Source organism: Crocuta crocuta, unplaced genomic scaffold, assembly GCF_008692635.1.
Source record: "Crocuta crocuta isolate KB4526 unplaced genomic scaffold, BGI_CrCroc_1.0 scaffold334, whole genome shotgun sequence".
Lineage (NCBI taxonomy): Eukaryota > Metazoa > Chordata > Mammalia > Carnivora > Hyaenidae > Crocuta > Crocuta crocuta.
Genome location: NW_027533260.1, coordinates 388069 through 401178, shown reverse-complemented (window position 1 = coordinate 401178; position 13110 = coordinate 388069). Strand labels below are relative to the sequence as shown.

Genomic DNA, 13110 nt, shown 5'->3' with positions numbered 1-13110 from the left:
ACTAACAAACCGTGAGATCATGACTTGAGCTGAAGTCAGATGCTTAACTGACTGAGCCACCCAAGCGCCCCACATGTGAAGCTACTTAATACTTTTATTCCAGGGGCGGCAAAAACTCAGCAGCACTAAGTGCCAAGTCATCAAACATCAGAAAATTTTAAAACCTCATGTATGAAGTGAATATGGAAAATGCTTCATTCAGAGGTCCTGGTTCAGTGATCACCAGAATCCTCATGCAGAACGGGAACCTCACAAATGCAGTCTATGTGGGAAAGCATTCTCCAGCAAGTTCATGCTCACTGAACACCAGAGAATGCACATACAGGAGAAAAACCTTACGGATGCACTCACTGTATGTGGCAAAGTCTTCCTCAAGAAATCACGGCTCAGTGTACATCAGAAGACACACACATGAGAGAAACTCTTTATGTGCAGTGAATGTGGAAAAGGCTTCATCCAGAAGGGAAGTCTCAGGGTACATCTGCGGATTCATACAGGAGAGAAACCTTGTATATGCAACCAGTGTGGGAAAGGCTTCAGCCAAAAGACATGTCTCATAGCATATCAGAGATTTTGCCACAGGAAAGACTCCCTTTGTGGGCAGTGACTGTGGAAAACCCTGTTCCCAGAAGACAGGTCTCATTAAACATCAAAGGACTCACACAGGAGAGAAACCCTTTGAATATGGTCAGTGTGGGAAAGTCTTTCTCAGGAAGTCACAGCTCATTCTACATCAGAGAACTCATATAGGAGAGAAAACATGTAGATGGATTGAATGTGGGAAATCTTTTCAAGGGAAGTCAGTCCTCAATAAACATCAGAAAATTCATTTAGTCAAGGTAGAAAGTTCTCCCTCAGTCACAGGTCCTCACAGACCGGTATTGTCCTGAAAGAGGAAAACCTTTTTTTTTTTTTTTTTAAATATTTTTATTTATTTCTAGGAGAGAGAGAGAGAGAGAGACAGCGTGAGCAGGGGAGGGTTAGAGAGAGAGGGAGTCACAGACTGAAACAGGCTCCAGGCTCTGAGCTGGCAGTCAGCACAGAGCCCGACGCGGGGCTCGAACCCACGAACCGCGAGATCATGACCCAAGCAAAAGTCGGACGCTTAACCGACTAAGCCACCCAGGCGCCCTGGAAAACCTTTTTAATATGGTGACTATCCATTGGCTTGTGGCTTGTCAGACACCATTTAACATCAGTGGACTTTTGGCAGTAGGAATGTAGTCATAGTGGGACAGCCTGCAGCCAGATGTATTTGTTAAATACTTTATTTGTACTGGGTCCTGTTCTCGGAGCTGAATATATAGTGGTGGCCAAAACAGAAATAGCCCCTGGTCTCCTGGAGAGAGCATGAGGTAAACTGGATCACCTTTCACTTACTTTTTTAAAGTAATTTCTCTGTTCACCATAGGGGTGGAACTCACAACCCAGAGATTAAGGATCACATGTTTTACTGGCTGAGCCAGCCAGGTGCCCCATGAATTATCTTTACATGGTACCTTTACACACCAGCTAATCGAGTAAAAAGACATAAATATCTATATTGAGTGAAACAGACATGGAGTCATTGGTTCAAGGGAATATTTTACAATTTATTGTTGAAGGAGCATGATTTTGGAGGATGGAGGAAAGACTTACTAATGGTTATTAAGATTATAGTGCACAAGTTATTTTTTATGTGTATTTCTTTTTTGGTAAAAATGCTTATTTCTTTTCTCCTTAAGGTTATAAATTCCCTGATTTTAGTGGCTTTAAATTTTGATGTTTAAAAAACTCTGAACCAGGAAGATGAAAAATCATTGCCTCAGTCACATTGACCATATCTGAAGTGCTCAACAGTCACATGTAAATAGTGGCTATAGAATTGGACAGCACTGACACTGAGCCAAAACATGATACAATGAGAGAATCTATCATCATTTCTATTACACCACAAGATTATACTGGAGAGTGGTTTCCATGATTTTATACTTCTAGCACAAAGGAAAAAACCCTAATTATATATAGAGATTTGGAAAGTCAGTGAACATATTAATGGGCTTATCAAAGTATATTTTGTCACTGAAGGGAAATACGGTTCTAAAGAATAGAATTGTCACCCCAGAGTGTTTTCATTGCGATGTGAGAGACTTAACTGTTTATAACGAGACAAAGCAGAAAAGTGGTAATAATAAAAATATTATTAGTTCTTGTGAAGAAGGGATCCCCCTACCCCTCATTTTTTGGTTTCTTCATCCTTCATCATCTTCAATTATCATTTCTTCAGTGAGGCTTTCCCTCACTTGGCCAGGTTCCCCAGTCTCTCCGTGTAAACACTTTATAGACTTGCAGTTTCATATATTTCTTGGTGGTGACTGTGAAGATAATACATAGATCATGTTTGGGGCCGATCCCTGATGTTGTCACATCAACGTACAATGATCTACAATCCAGATAACTCTCACACCTCCATTATTGATTTGTTGTGTAATAGTGATGCTGGATGAGAAAGAAAATAAGAGGTCAGTCTGGAGGGGAGAAGGACTTCATTTCAGAGCTCCCTAGTTTGAGGAGCTGTGGCCGTGCATGAGGCAGTATATTTGATGCTGTTAGTAAAATCTTTTTATTAGAATTTAGTGGATACATACTCAGTGAAAATTCTCTTAATCTCAAGCCCAAACCCCTAATATACTGAAGATTACTTTATCCATTCAAAATTTTGAAATGCTTATGTTTATGAATTTTTGCCATAAGAAGATCATATAAATACTGTGTGGAGATCACTATTTCATCCTTTCAAGACGTCATTTAAAAATACTGATAGTTTTATAGTTGGCTTTTTTTTTTCAGTTTCTTTATTTTTGAGAGAGCAGAGAGAGTGAGCAGGGGAGAATGTCCAGTAGGCTCTGCACTGTCAGCACAGAGCCTGATTCTGAGGCTCGAACTCACAGACCATGAGATCTTGAACTGAACCGAAACCAAGAGTCAGACGCTTGACCCAATGATCCACCCAGGCATCCCTATAATTGGCTTTTTAAGGGCTATAGACCTGACTTCTGTTGAAGGGATGGGTTTAGTTCATCAAACTGCCTGCTGATGTACAGTCAGGTTTTTCCTCCTTTTTGTTAGAGCGAGCTGGAGCCGGGGGGAGGGGGAGAGTGGCAGAGGATGGGAAAGGAGGCTCCCTCCAGCCTACTACTATCTACCTACTACTTACTGGAGGCAGCCTGTACCCAGGCCCCTGAGGGCGTCCATTTTTGCAGCCCCGCCCCTCCAACAGGTCACAGACCTACCTCGTCCAGACTGCGTTGTTCACTCTCATCCGCGCTGGGCCGCATTCCCAAATTTCCGCAGGACTCGGAGTCTCCATTGTTTGGTCCGCGGTCTGGCCGCCGCCTTTCCTACGTCTTGGCTTCTGCAAAGCTCGGAGCCATGGGAAGGCCTCTAGCCCGGAGCTGCCGAGGTCTTCCCCGCCGCGCGGGACCGCACTACCTCACTGCGGGAGTGGCCCGCAGTCCTCCTCACGGGCGCCGCCACCTTCCCAGAAGGCCAAGTCGAAAACCGCAGGGCCAGCGCCGCTCCGAAAGCTTATTCGTCACAGCGCTGCTAGCCGGCAGGAAGGCAGGAAAGGCAAGGAGACACCCCTAAAGCGATTTCAGTTTCTTTCGGCAGCCGCCCCGCTGGCCGCTTTGACCGTGGTCGCCAAGGTGGGCGTGGCTACTTCCGTGTTGAGGAGCACCTGGGGGCGGAACTGGGCCCCCAGGAACGTGGTGAAGGTTCCACCTCCACCTGACGCGTCGCCAACCACCGGGAGGGGGAGGGGGCGTGAGAATGGAGGTCATTTCAGAAGGGGGTCCAGGCTTTGGTAAAGAAGGTGGAATGTAGAGAAGTTTGGCGTCACGTGGGTAGGACTCTGCAGTGTCTTTGGAGTGAAGTGCGTAGGAGGCCAGTGAAGGGCCCTTCTTGGGATTTCTTTTGTTTCAGTCACTGGAGAATCTGGGCTTTCGTAACTGATCCAGAATGTATTATGGTACGTGAAATAAATGAATCTGAGAAAGACAAATACCATGTGATTTCACTCATATGTGGAATGTAAGAAATAAGACGAGCATATATGGGAAGGGGGTAGAGAAGGGAACAAACGATAAGACTCTTACTAAATTTTTCAAAAAATGTTTATTTTTGAGAGAAAGCATGATTGGTGGAGGGGCAGAGAGAGAAAGACAAACAGAATTTGAAGCAGGCTCCAGGGTCTGAGCTGTCAGCACAGAGCCTGACTCAGGGCTCAAACCCACAGACCGTGAGATCATGACCTGAGCTGAGTCATGATCTCAGCATCGGTGGGTTCGAACCTGACATTGGGCTTTCTGGTGTCAGCGCAGAGCCCACTGCAGATCCTCTGTCCCGCTCTGCCCTCTTTCTCCACCCCCCAAAAGTAAATACACTTTTTTTAAAAAATGGGGGCACCTGGGTGGCTCAGTCAGTTGAGCATTCAACTTCAGCTCAGGTCAAGATCTTTTTTTTTTCTTAATAGTTTGTTTATTTTTGAGACAGAGCATGAGTGGGGGAGGGGCACAGAGAGAGGAAATCACAGAATCTGAAGCAGGCTCCAGGCTCTGAGCTGTCAGCACAGAGCCCCGAACGCAGGGCTCGAACCCACGAACTGTGAGATCGTGACCTGAGCCGAAGTCGGACACTTAACCAACTGAGCCACCCAGGCACCCCGAGCTCAGGTCAAGATCTTGCAGTTCATGTGTTCCAGCCCCGTATTGGGGTTTGTGCTGGAAGCTCAGAGCCTGGAGCCTGCTTTGGAATCACTCAGGGTGTCCAACTGACATCTCATCTTTTTCAGTTGTGGACTGATTTTTGGGAGTATTTGAAGTGCTGAATAATGTAAGAAAGATTGCAAAATTTTTTCTGCAGAGGGCCAGATAGTAAATACTGTAGGCCCTAAGGGCTACAGTCTCGGTATCTTAACTCTCCTTTTTTCTTTATAACTTTAAAATGTAGAAATTCTTCTTAGGTACAGCCATGGACTGTAGTCGGCTGTCCCCTATGTAAGACTTGGACTTTGTAAGTGGTAGATTCTTCGCCTCCTGGGTGGACAGGGGAGTGTCTCCCCACTCGTGAGGATAAGCCTTAGTCCAAGGTGCACTTGCACAATCTGTAAAAGGTATTATGTAACAATGTCTGCATATTATGACCAAATATATTTTTCCAAGTATTCTGTAATTTTTCCTAATAGGGTACCAAAGTACCAGACCAATGGAGATCTTCAAATTGAAGCTAGGAGATAAACCATAAATGGAAAAGGAAAACCACGCTTGGAGCTTTCCAGGTAAGTGAATGAGAAGCATCCAGGTAGAAAAAAATAGAAGTAAATTCCTTGATTTGTGAGGGCCTCTCACCTCTGAAATACTGTGGAGGTGACTCATCTTCTAGTTTCTAATTTCTATTTAAATGGAACCAACAGTTATTATTCTGTTATGTTATTCATTGCTTATTTAGAGGAAAATACTCCTGTGTTCTCACCTCTGGATTTGTTCCTGATTTACTTCATCTAGTATCTTGATTTGTTTTGCTTAGATTTTTTTTTTTGTACTGAGGATTCTCAAATCTTTCCCTTTTTCATTGCCACCCATAGGGCCATTGTATGTTCCTTCTTCTTCTCTTGTATTAGGAATCCAATCTTCCATGCCTCTCTGGAAAGAGAATACTTCAGATTCATTGCTGTCTTCTGACTAGTGAACCTTCCTTCATTGGGTAATTTCCTTTCCTGACATTCAGCTCACTTTGATTACTGTGTTCCCATAACAACCTGGTCTTTTGATGTGTATGTATTCAGTTCTTTATTCTGGATGGATAAATATGTGCAAGTGTAGCAAAATATTAACTATAGAATCAGGGAGGCGGGTATATGGCTGTTCACTGTACAATTCTTTCAATTTCTGTGTATGTTTGAAAATTTTTATACTGTAATGGTAAGGGAGGAGCTAAAATTATGTAATTTTCAGAATAAATTATAGCTCCCAAATGTACTAAAATAATGGAATTCACTTAAATTTAAAAAAAAAAACAAATTCACAATCTTAGGTTTCACTTGAAATCAAACCATAAAACTCATGGATACTTAGCTGATTTCCACATATATTTACTGGATCAGATCTTCTTCTTGATTCATCTTAATTGTTACTCTTGGTTTAATTTCCCTAGTCTAAAAGATCTTAATTATACCCCAATTACCAACTATATGATATTTAAGTCCTGTGATCCAGAGACTCCAATATACAATATTTTGCTTATATTTAGTTTTCTTTCTATTCCTTGAATTCCAAGTTAGCTTCGTTTAAACCAATCTCTACAACAAGTGGAAGTCTAAATGCCCTAGTTTCTTGATCTGGAATGAGGACCCATTAATTGATGAATTCCAGATCTATGACAACTAAGGTATAAATACAGAATTCAGGAAGGATCAGGAGTATCATTGGCAAGAAGAGGGCTTAGGAAATGAAACAGGAGAAAGCCAACTATTATAGTCTGTAGTTCCATTATTTAAGGGACTTGAAATAGTGACAGTTCAGCAGTGCTCTGCTAATGGGTGCTTAGATGGTTTAGATGGTTCTCTGGCCTAATTTTATTTTTTATTTATTTATGTATTTATTTAATGTTTATTTATTTTGAGAGAGAGAGAGCACAAGTAGGAAGGTGCAGAGAGAGGGGGGGGGAGACAGAATCCCAAGCAGGCTTTGCACTGCCAGTGCAGAGCCCATAGTGGGCCTCAAACTCATGAGATCATGACTTGCGCGGAAATTAAGAGTCTTAAGAATTGGATGCCCAACCGAGCCAAGCCTAATTTTAAAATCCACATGAATTATCCTCTTTCTCGTCCCTATATGAGAATAATCTCAGCTAGACAGAAAGAGCATTGACTACAGGAATCTTCCCCATATTTTAAGAGAAGGGCACTTTTGGGAAATTAACTTGGTAGCAGTGTTACTGAATTAATAAGAGAGACAAGATTCAGGAGCAGGATATCCACTGAAAGAAATTTTGCTTTCTGACCTGCCTCTTCTAGAATTTGTTCTAAGTGAATGCTTTTACCTACTTATTTCCCTGGTTATGTGCCCCTTCTCTCTTGCTTCTGGAAGGTCCTCCCTCATTCTCTGGGCATTTCCACTTTACAAAACCTTAAAATTCAGAATGCATAAAGATGACTTGAGTCTGAGTCATCATTTTCCTGGTTTTTAACTCTCTCAGAGAGACCTTTCTCTTTAGTTAATGTTTCTGTATAGATAACCCCCAAATTTGTCTTCTAGTCAAAATCTTCCTCCACATACCTATCTCTAATCAAGTCCTTCCTGTCTACACTTAGATATCCAATAACTATCTCAAAATGTTCATGTCTCAAAATACAGACCTGATTTTCCCCACATTCAAAACCTGTCTTCCTGATGCTCCTCAACAGTATAGTCAGTACTTAGGCATTTAAGCCAAATGTCTAGGAAAACCCCACGATTCCTCCCTTTTACTAACAGCCCACATTAAATTCAACTTTGAATGTTGGCTTTTCTTTCTCCTAAATGTATCCTGAGTTCATCCACTTGACATCTCCACTGTTGCTGCTCTTGACTCAGCCACCATTATCTCTTGGCTCCCTTACTACATTAACTTCCTGTTTCCTCTTTCTCTGCCTCCTACCATCAGTATCCATGTAACAGTCAGGAATCCTTTATTTTACTTTATTTTAAAAATGTTTTTATAGTTTATATATTTTTTGAGACAGAGAGAGACAGAACATGAGCGAGAGAGGGGCAGAGAGAGAGGGAGACACAGAATCTGAAACAGGCTCCAGGCTCTGAGCTGCCAGCACAGAACCTGATGCGGAGCTCAGAACCATGAAATCATGACCTGAGCTGAAAGTCATGACCTGAGCTGAAAGTCGGAGGCTTAACGACTGAGCTACCCAGGCGCCCCAGGAATCCTTTAGAAATGTAAATCAGTTTGNTTTTTGAGACAGAGAGAGACAGAACATGAGCGAGAGAGGGGCAGAGAGAGAGGGAGACACAGAATCTGAAACAGGCTCCAGGCTCTGAGCTGCCAGCACAGAACCTGATGCAGAGCTCAGAACCATGAAATCATGACCTGAGCTGAAAGTCCTGACCTGAGCTGAAAGTCGGAGGCTTAACGACTGAGCTACCCAGGCGCCCCAGGAATCCTTTAGAAATGTAAATCAGTTTGGTGAGTTCCTTATAGATTTTGATACTAGCCCTTTATCTGATATGTCATTTGCAACTATCTTTTCCCATTCCATCAGTTGCCTATTNTAGAACTCCCCTATGACCCAGCAATAGCACTGCTAGGGATTTACCCAAAGGATACAGGAGTGCTGATGCATAGGAGCACATGTACCCCAATGTTCATAGCAGCACTCTCAACAATAGCCAAAACATGGAAAAAGCCTAAGGATCCATCAACTGATGAATGGATTAAGAAGATGTGGTTTATCTATACAACGGAATACTCCATGGCAATGAGAAAGAATGAAATCTAGCCATGTGTGCTAACGTGGATGGAACTTGAGGGTGTTATGCTGAGCGAAATAAGTCAGGCAGAGAAGCACAGCTACCATCTGTTTGCACATTTAAGAGGATTAGGAGGAACTTAATGGAGGACCGTGGGGGAGAGAAGGGGGGGGAAATATTGGGGGAGAGGGAGAGAGGCAAACCATGAGAGACTCTTGAATGCTGAGAACAAACAGGACAGGTGAGGGGAAGAGGAAGGGGGGTGATGGGCATGGAGGAGGGCACTTGTGGGGATGAGCACTGGTTGTTATATGGAAACCAACTTGACAATAAACTATTTAAAAAAAAAAAGAAATGTAAATCAGAACTTGATGCAATCTGCTCAAACCTTCCAGTGGCTTGTCACTGGTCTTAGCATCAAATTCAAATTCCTCCTTTCAAATCTACACGATCTAACTTCTGTCTACCTTTTGAACATCAACTCTTCTTTCTCCCTATATTGGAATTGCTCTCAGGGCCTACTGGTTACCTTTCTGTTTCTTGATCTGGCCCAAACCTCTCCTGTCTCCAGGCCTTTGCACTGCTGTTGTACTTAAACAAAACCTTCTGTAATTCTTTACATCCCTTGTTCCTGGTTTCTTGGCTCAACTTTTATTTTCTCATTGTTGATTACCTGTGTAAATTAACCAACTTCCATTCTTTTTCATATTCTTTGAACCACTTTTTGGTCTGCAGTTGTCTTATTTCTTTCCTTCCATTTTGTTCTCTTTTTGCCCACTGGAATGCGGAGAGTGTTTCTCTTTCATCTGTATCCCAATGCTGTTAACAATACAGGATGCGTAATATACATTCAGTAAGTATTGGTAGAAATAAGTGGCTACGTCCCCGCATCATGTTAGATGAGATGTCTCTCCAGCTTCCCTGGTCCCGTGTTAACGAGATACATTTCTGCTTCATCCTCTTTGCCTATTTTGCAAGGATCTATTCGGAGAGCAACCAAAACTTCACTAATTGGAAATTGTCTACCATTGATTCTGTATCAACTCTTTTTGGTTTGCTTTGGTTTTGGTTTCTTTTGTATGTTATGATTTTATTTCATTGCGTTTCTCCTCATGTCCAAGAAAAAAATTTACACTTAATGATTTCTTTCATATGACAGTAGAGTTGTCAGAGAGCCAGCACAAACCATGGTATTATAGAAGCAGTTTTATTCCATAACATGATTGTGAAAGAATTCATTTTTTTCCCTAGAAGTTTGAGAAGTTGGTGATCATATGCTGTGGCCTTTGGAAATCCAAAACAAGCTTAAGAATATGGAAAGAGATCATGAACACAGTTCATCTGGAAATGTTTCATCTGTACAGAAATCTTACTACTTTAAGGCAAAGTCATGATAGTTTTACATACTGAACTCTAATTTAGAATTAGTTAACCAGAATAAAAGTTGTGCAGTGAAGAACACTGATAAGCTTAACAGATAAATCATTTCCTCATATTAAGCATGAAAAATGTTACACTGGAATTAAATGCAGCAATACAGAAACACCATCAGCACCAATTTGCAATTCACTACACATCAAATTGAAAAAGGAAAGAAACATCATGAATGTATTGAATGCGGTAAAATCTTTATGAAAAAGTCTGTGCTCGCTGAACATCCCAGAACTCGTACAGAACAAAAGCCCCATGGATGCAGTGGGATACATTTCTCCAGGAAGTTTTAGCTCACTGCAGAGAACTCATCCAGGAGAAACCATGTAAACGCCTTAAATGTGGTGAAGTATTGTGTGGGAAAGCAGTGAACTGAAAGAAGAATGAAGCCCCATGGATGCAGTGAGTGTGAGAAAGCTTTCTCCAGGAAGTCTCAGCTTGGTGCACATTAGGGATTTCACACCAGAGATGCTCCTTATGTAGGCATTGGCTGTGGAAAATCGTGCTTTCAGAAGTCAGGTCTCATTAGACACCAAAGAACTCGTACAGGAGAGAAACCCTCTGAATATAGTGAATGTGGAAAAGGCTGTTCCACAAAGTCAGTACTCAGTAAACATCAGAGAATCCATACGGAGAGACACAATATGGATCTGGCAATTGTAGGAAAGCCTTCTCTCACAAGTCATGCCTCATCAAACACAAGACAACTCATAGGAGAGAGACGTGTGTAGATTCAGTCAAGGTGGAAAATTGCTTCTGTGGGAATCCGAGCTCATTGTGTGTCATAGATCCCATACAAGAGGAAAACTCATGTTAAACGGTGACTGGAAGGCCTTCTGTGGTATTCCAGACATTAAACATGAGTGCGGATAGGAATATAGTTCTTGTAGGACAACCTGTTGTTAGATGTGCACCTTGAGGAGAAAACAGAGAATCTGCACAGGAGAGAAACCTTATGGATGCTCTCAATGTGGTAGTGCCTTCAGTTACCAATTATGTCTTATTTTATGTCACAGTAAACTTGAAAGGAAAATTTGTTACACTCATTGTGGTAAAAGCCTTTTAATAAAAGTCTTAGCTTTTTATGCAGCTGAAAACTTTCACTGAGAGTACCCTAATGAAGCACTGATAATGGAAAGATAAATGTCATTAAATATCAGTGGCTCTTAGAAGGTTGAATTGTAGTGAGCTTGACCTCCAAACCATCAGTAAGTTCTCATAGGAAAAAAAAAAATTATAGGAAGACAGTTATATCAGGTCCTTAAAGCCACCTTCACATTTGATTATTCTCCAAAAGGACTGAAAAAGCTCTTAAGAGCTGCTATGCTTATGGATATAGTTTATTATAGTGAAAAGTTACAGATTAAATGAGCAAATGTAAAAAGCATGGGGCAGAATCCAGGAGAAACCAGGTATATATTTCTAGGTGTCTTTTCTCAGTGGAATTGTATGGACAGTGCTTAATTCTTTCACCACAACGTGACACCACATATAGAATATTGCCAACCAGGGAAGTTCACCTTTACCTTAGCGCCCAAGGTGTTTACTGGGGGTTAATTATGGAGGAATGGAGTAACCATATGTCTGATCTGAACTCACACTTCACACTCCTTAATTTTTTAAAAAATTCATTTCTGAGATAGAGAGAGAGACAGCATGAGCAGGGGAGGGTCAGAGAGAGAGGGAGATACAGAATCTAAAACAGGCTCCAGGTTCTGAGCTAGCTGTCATCACAGAGCCTGATGCGGGGCTCGAACCCACGAACCGCGAGCTCATGACCTGAGCCAAAGTTGGATGCTTAACCGACCGAGCCACTCAGGTGCCCCACACTCCTAAAGGTCAAACTGATAACATCTTGGCCCAGATCTGCAAATGAACAAAAACAGGTGTTTACCAAAAACATTGCTAGGATAAACTATACAGTATGGCCCAAACCCCGAGTATACAGAGACGCTCTTCTCAGGCAGTATATTCCAGGTGCTGAGAGGTTCTCTCCAAGGTGCTAGTCGAAGCTCATTCTGTTTGGGGGGGTGCCTGGGTGGCTCACTTGGTTAAGGATCTGACTCTTGATTTTGGCTCAGGTCATGATCTCATAGGTCATGGGATTGAGCCCTATGTCAGGCTCTGTGTTGACAGCGTGGAGTCCACTTGGGATTCTCTCTCTCTCTCTCTCTCTCTCTCTCTCTCAGCCCTTTCCCTGCTCATGTGCTCATGTACTCTGTCTCTTAAATAATAAATAAGCTTACAAAGGAAAGGAGCTCAGTCCTTTGGAATGCGCCAGGTTTGAACACCCCAAACCTGCCAAGTTACAGGGATGAATAGGACAAGGTTTTCAGTTACATTCTGTGGCCTCGTGTCAGACACAAGAAATGTCTGTGGGTACATTAAGTGTGTAGAATCTTTAGCAAAATGGCAGAGATCTCACAAAGGAGATAAACCTATGGTTGCGATGGATATTTGGAGACTTGTCATAAGTCTGCCCTCATTTTTCATCAGAAAATACCGCTAAATGTGTATTTTGAGATAGAATTCCTTGAACTCTTCCTCATCGCTATGTGAATGACTCATAATTCATTTGAAGATGGTTTATAGAGAGTATCACATTGTGCATATTATATCTAAGTCTTCCACTGCCTTTGGTATTTATCCTCTTATCTCAGAAGCAAGTTGCTAGGCCAGCATACGCTGAAAGGGAGAGTTTTACAGAAGAGCATGAATGCCACAAGGTGGGAATCACTGAGAGCTTTCCTGGAGCCAGCCTGCCAGAATAATGATTTTCAGGAAAGGAAAAAAAAAAAAAAAGATTCTTTGCCCAGGCTGTCATGGTTTCATACTCGAACAGTGCTTGGACAGGACCTGCGGCTTGCCTCCTTGCCTTTCTCAATCCTTCCATCCCTCTGAAAGCGGATGGTATTGGTTCTATGCTAGTGTTTCCCAGATTGACAAGTATCTTCACATTTGACCTCTGCTCCCATATTTGCTTGCCTCCAGAAGAACTCCCCTCCCCTGTGATGTTCTTCCTTCATCGTAAACATCAGAAATAGAATTTATCTCCCCTCCCCCAGAATTCCTTATGTCCTTCCTCTTTTTTATTATTCTTTTTAAAAAATTATTTATTTATTTATATTTTTAATATTTTTATTTCTTTCTAGGAGAGAGAGAGAGAGAGAGCGACAGC

General features: G+C 42.0%; 1 long non-coding RNA gene across 2 annotated transcripts; it reads left to right on the top strand.

Moving 5' to 3' along the window:
* The first annotated feature begins 3633 nt into the window (after positions 1-3633).
* On the top strand, positions 3634-11012 carry LOC144217640 (uncharacterized). 2 transcript variants are annotated; one of them, XR_013330926.1, is made up of 3 exons: positions 3634-3686; positions 5225-5317; positions 9753-11012. It is a non-coding gene; the product is annotated as an uncharacterized LOC144217640 (long non-coding RNA). The 2 variants fall into 2 exon arrangements; XR_013330925.1 differs by lacking the exon at positions 3634-3686 and adding an exon at positions 3931-4009.
* The last annotated feature ends 2098 nt before the right edge of the window (positions 11013-13110 follow it).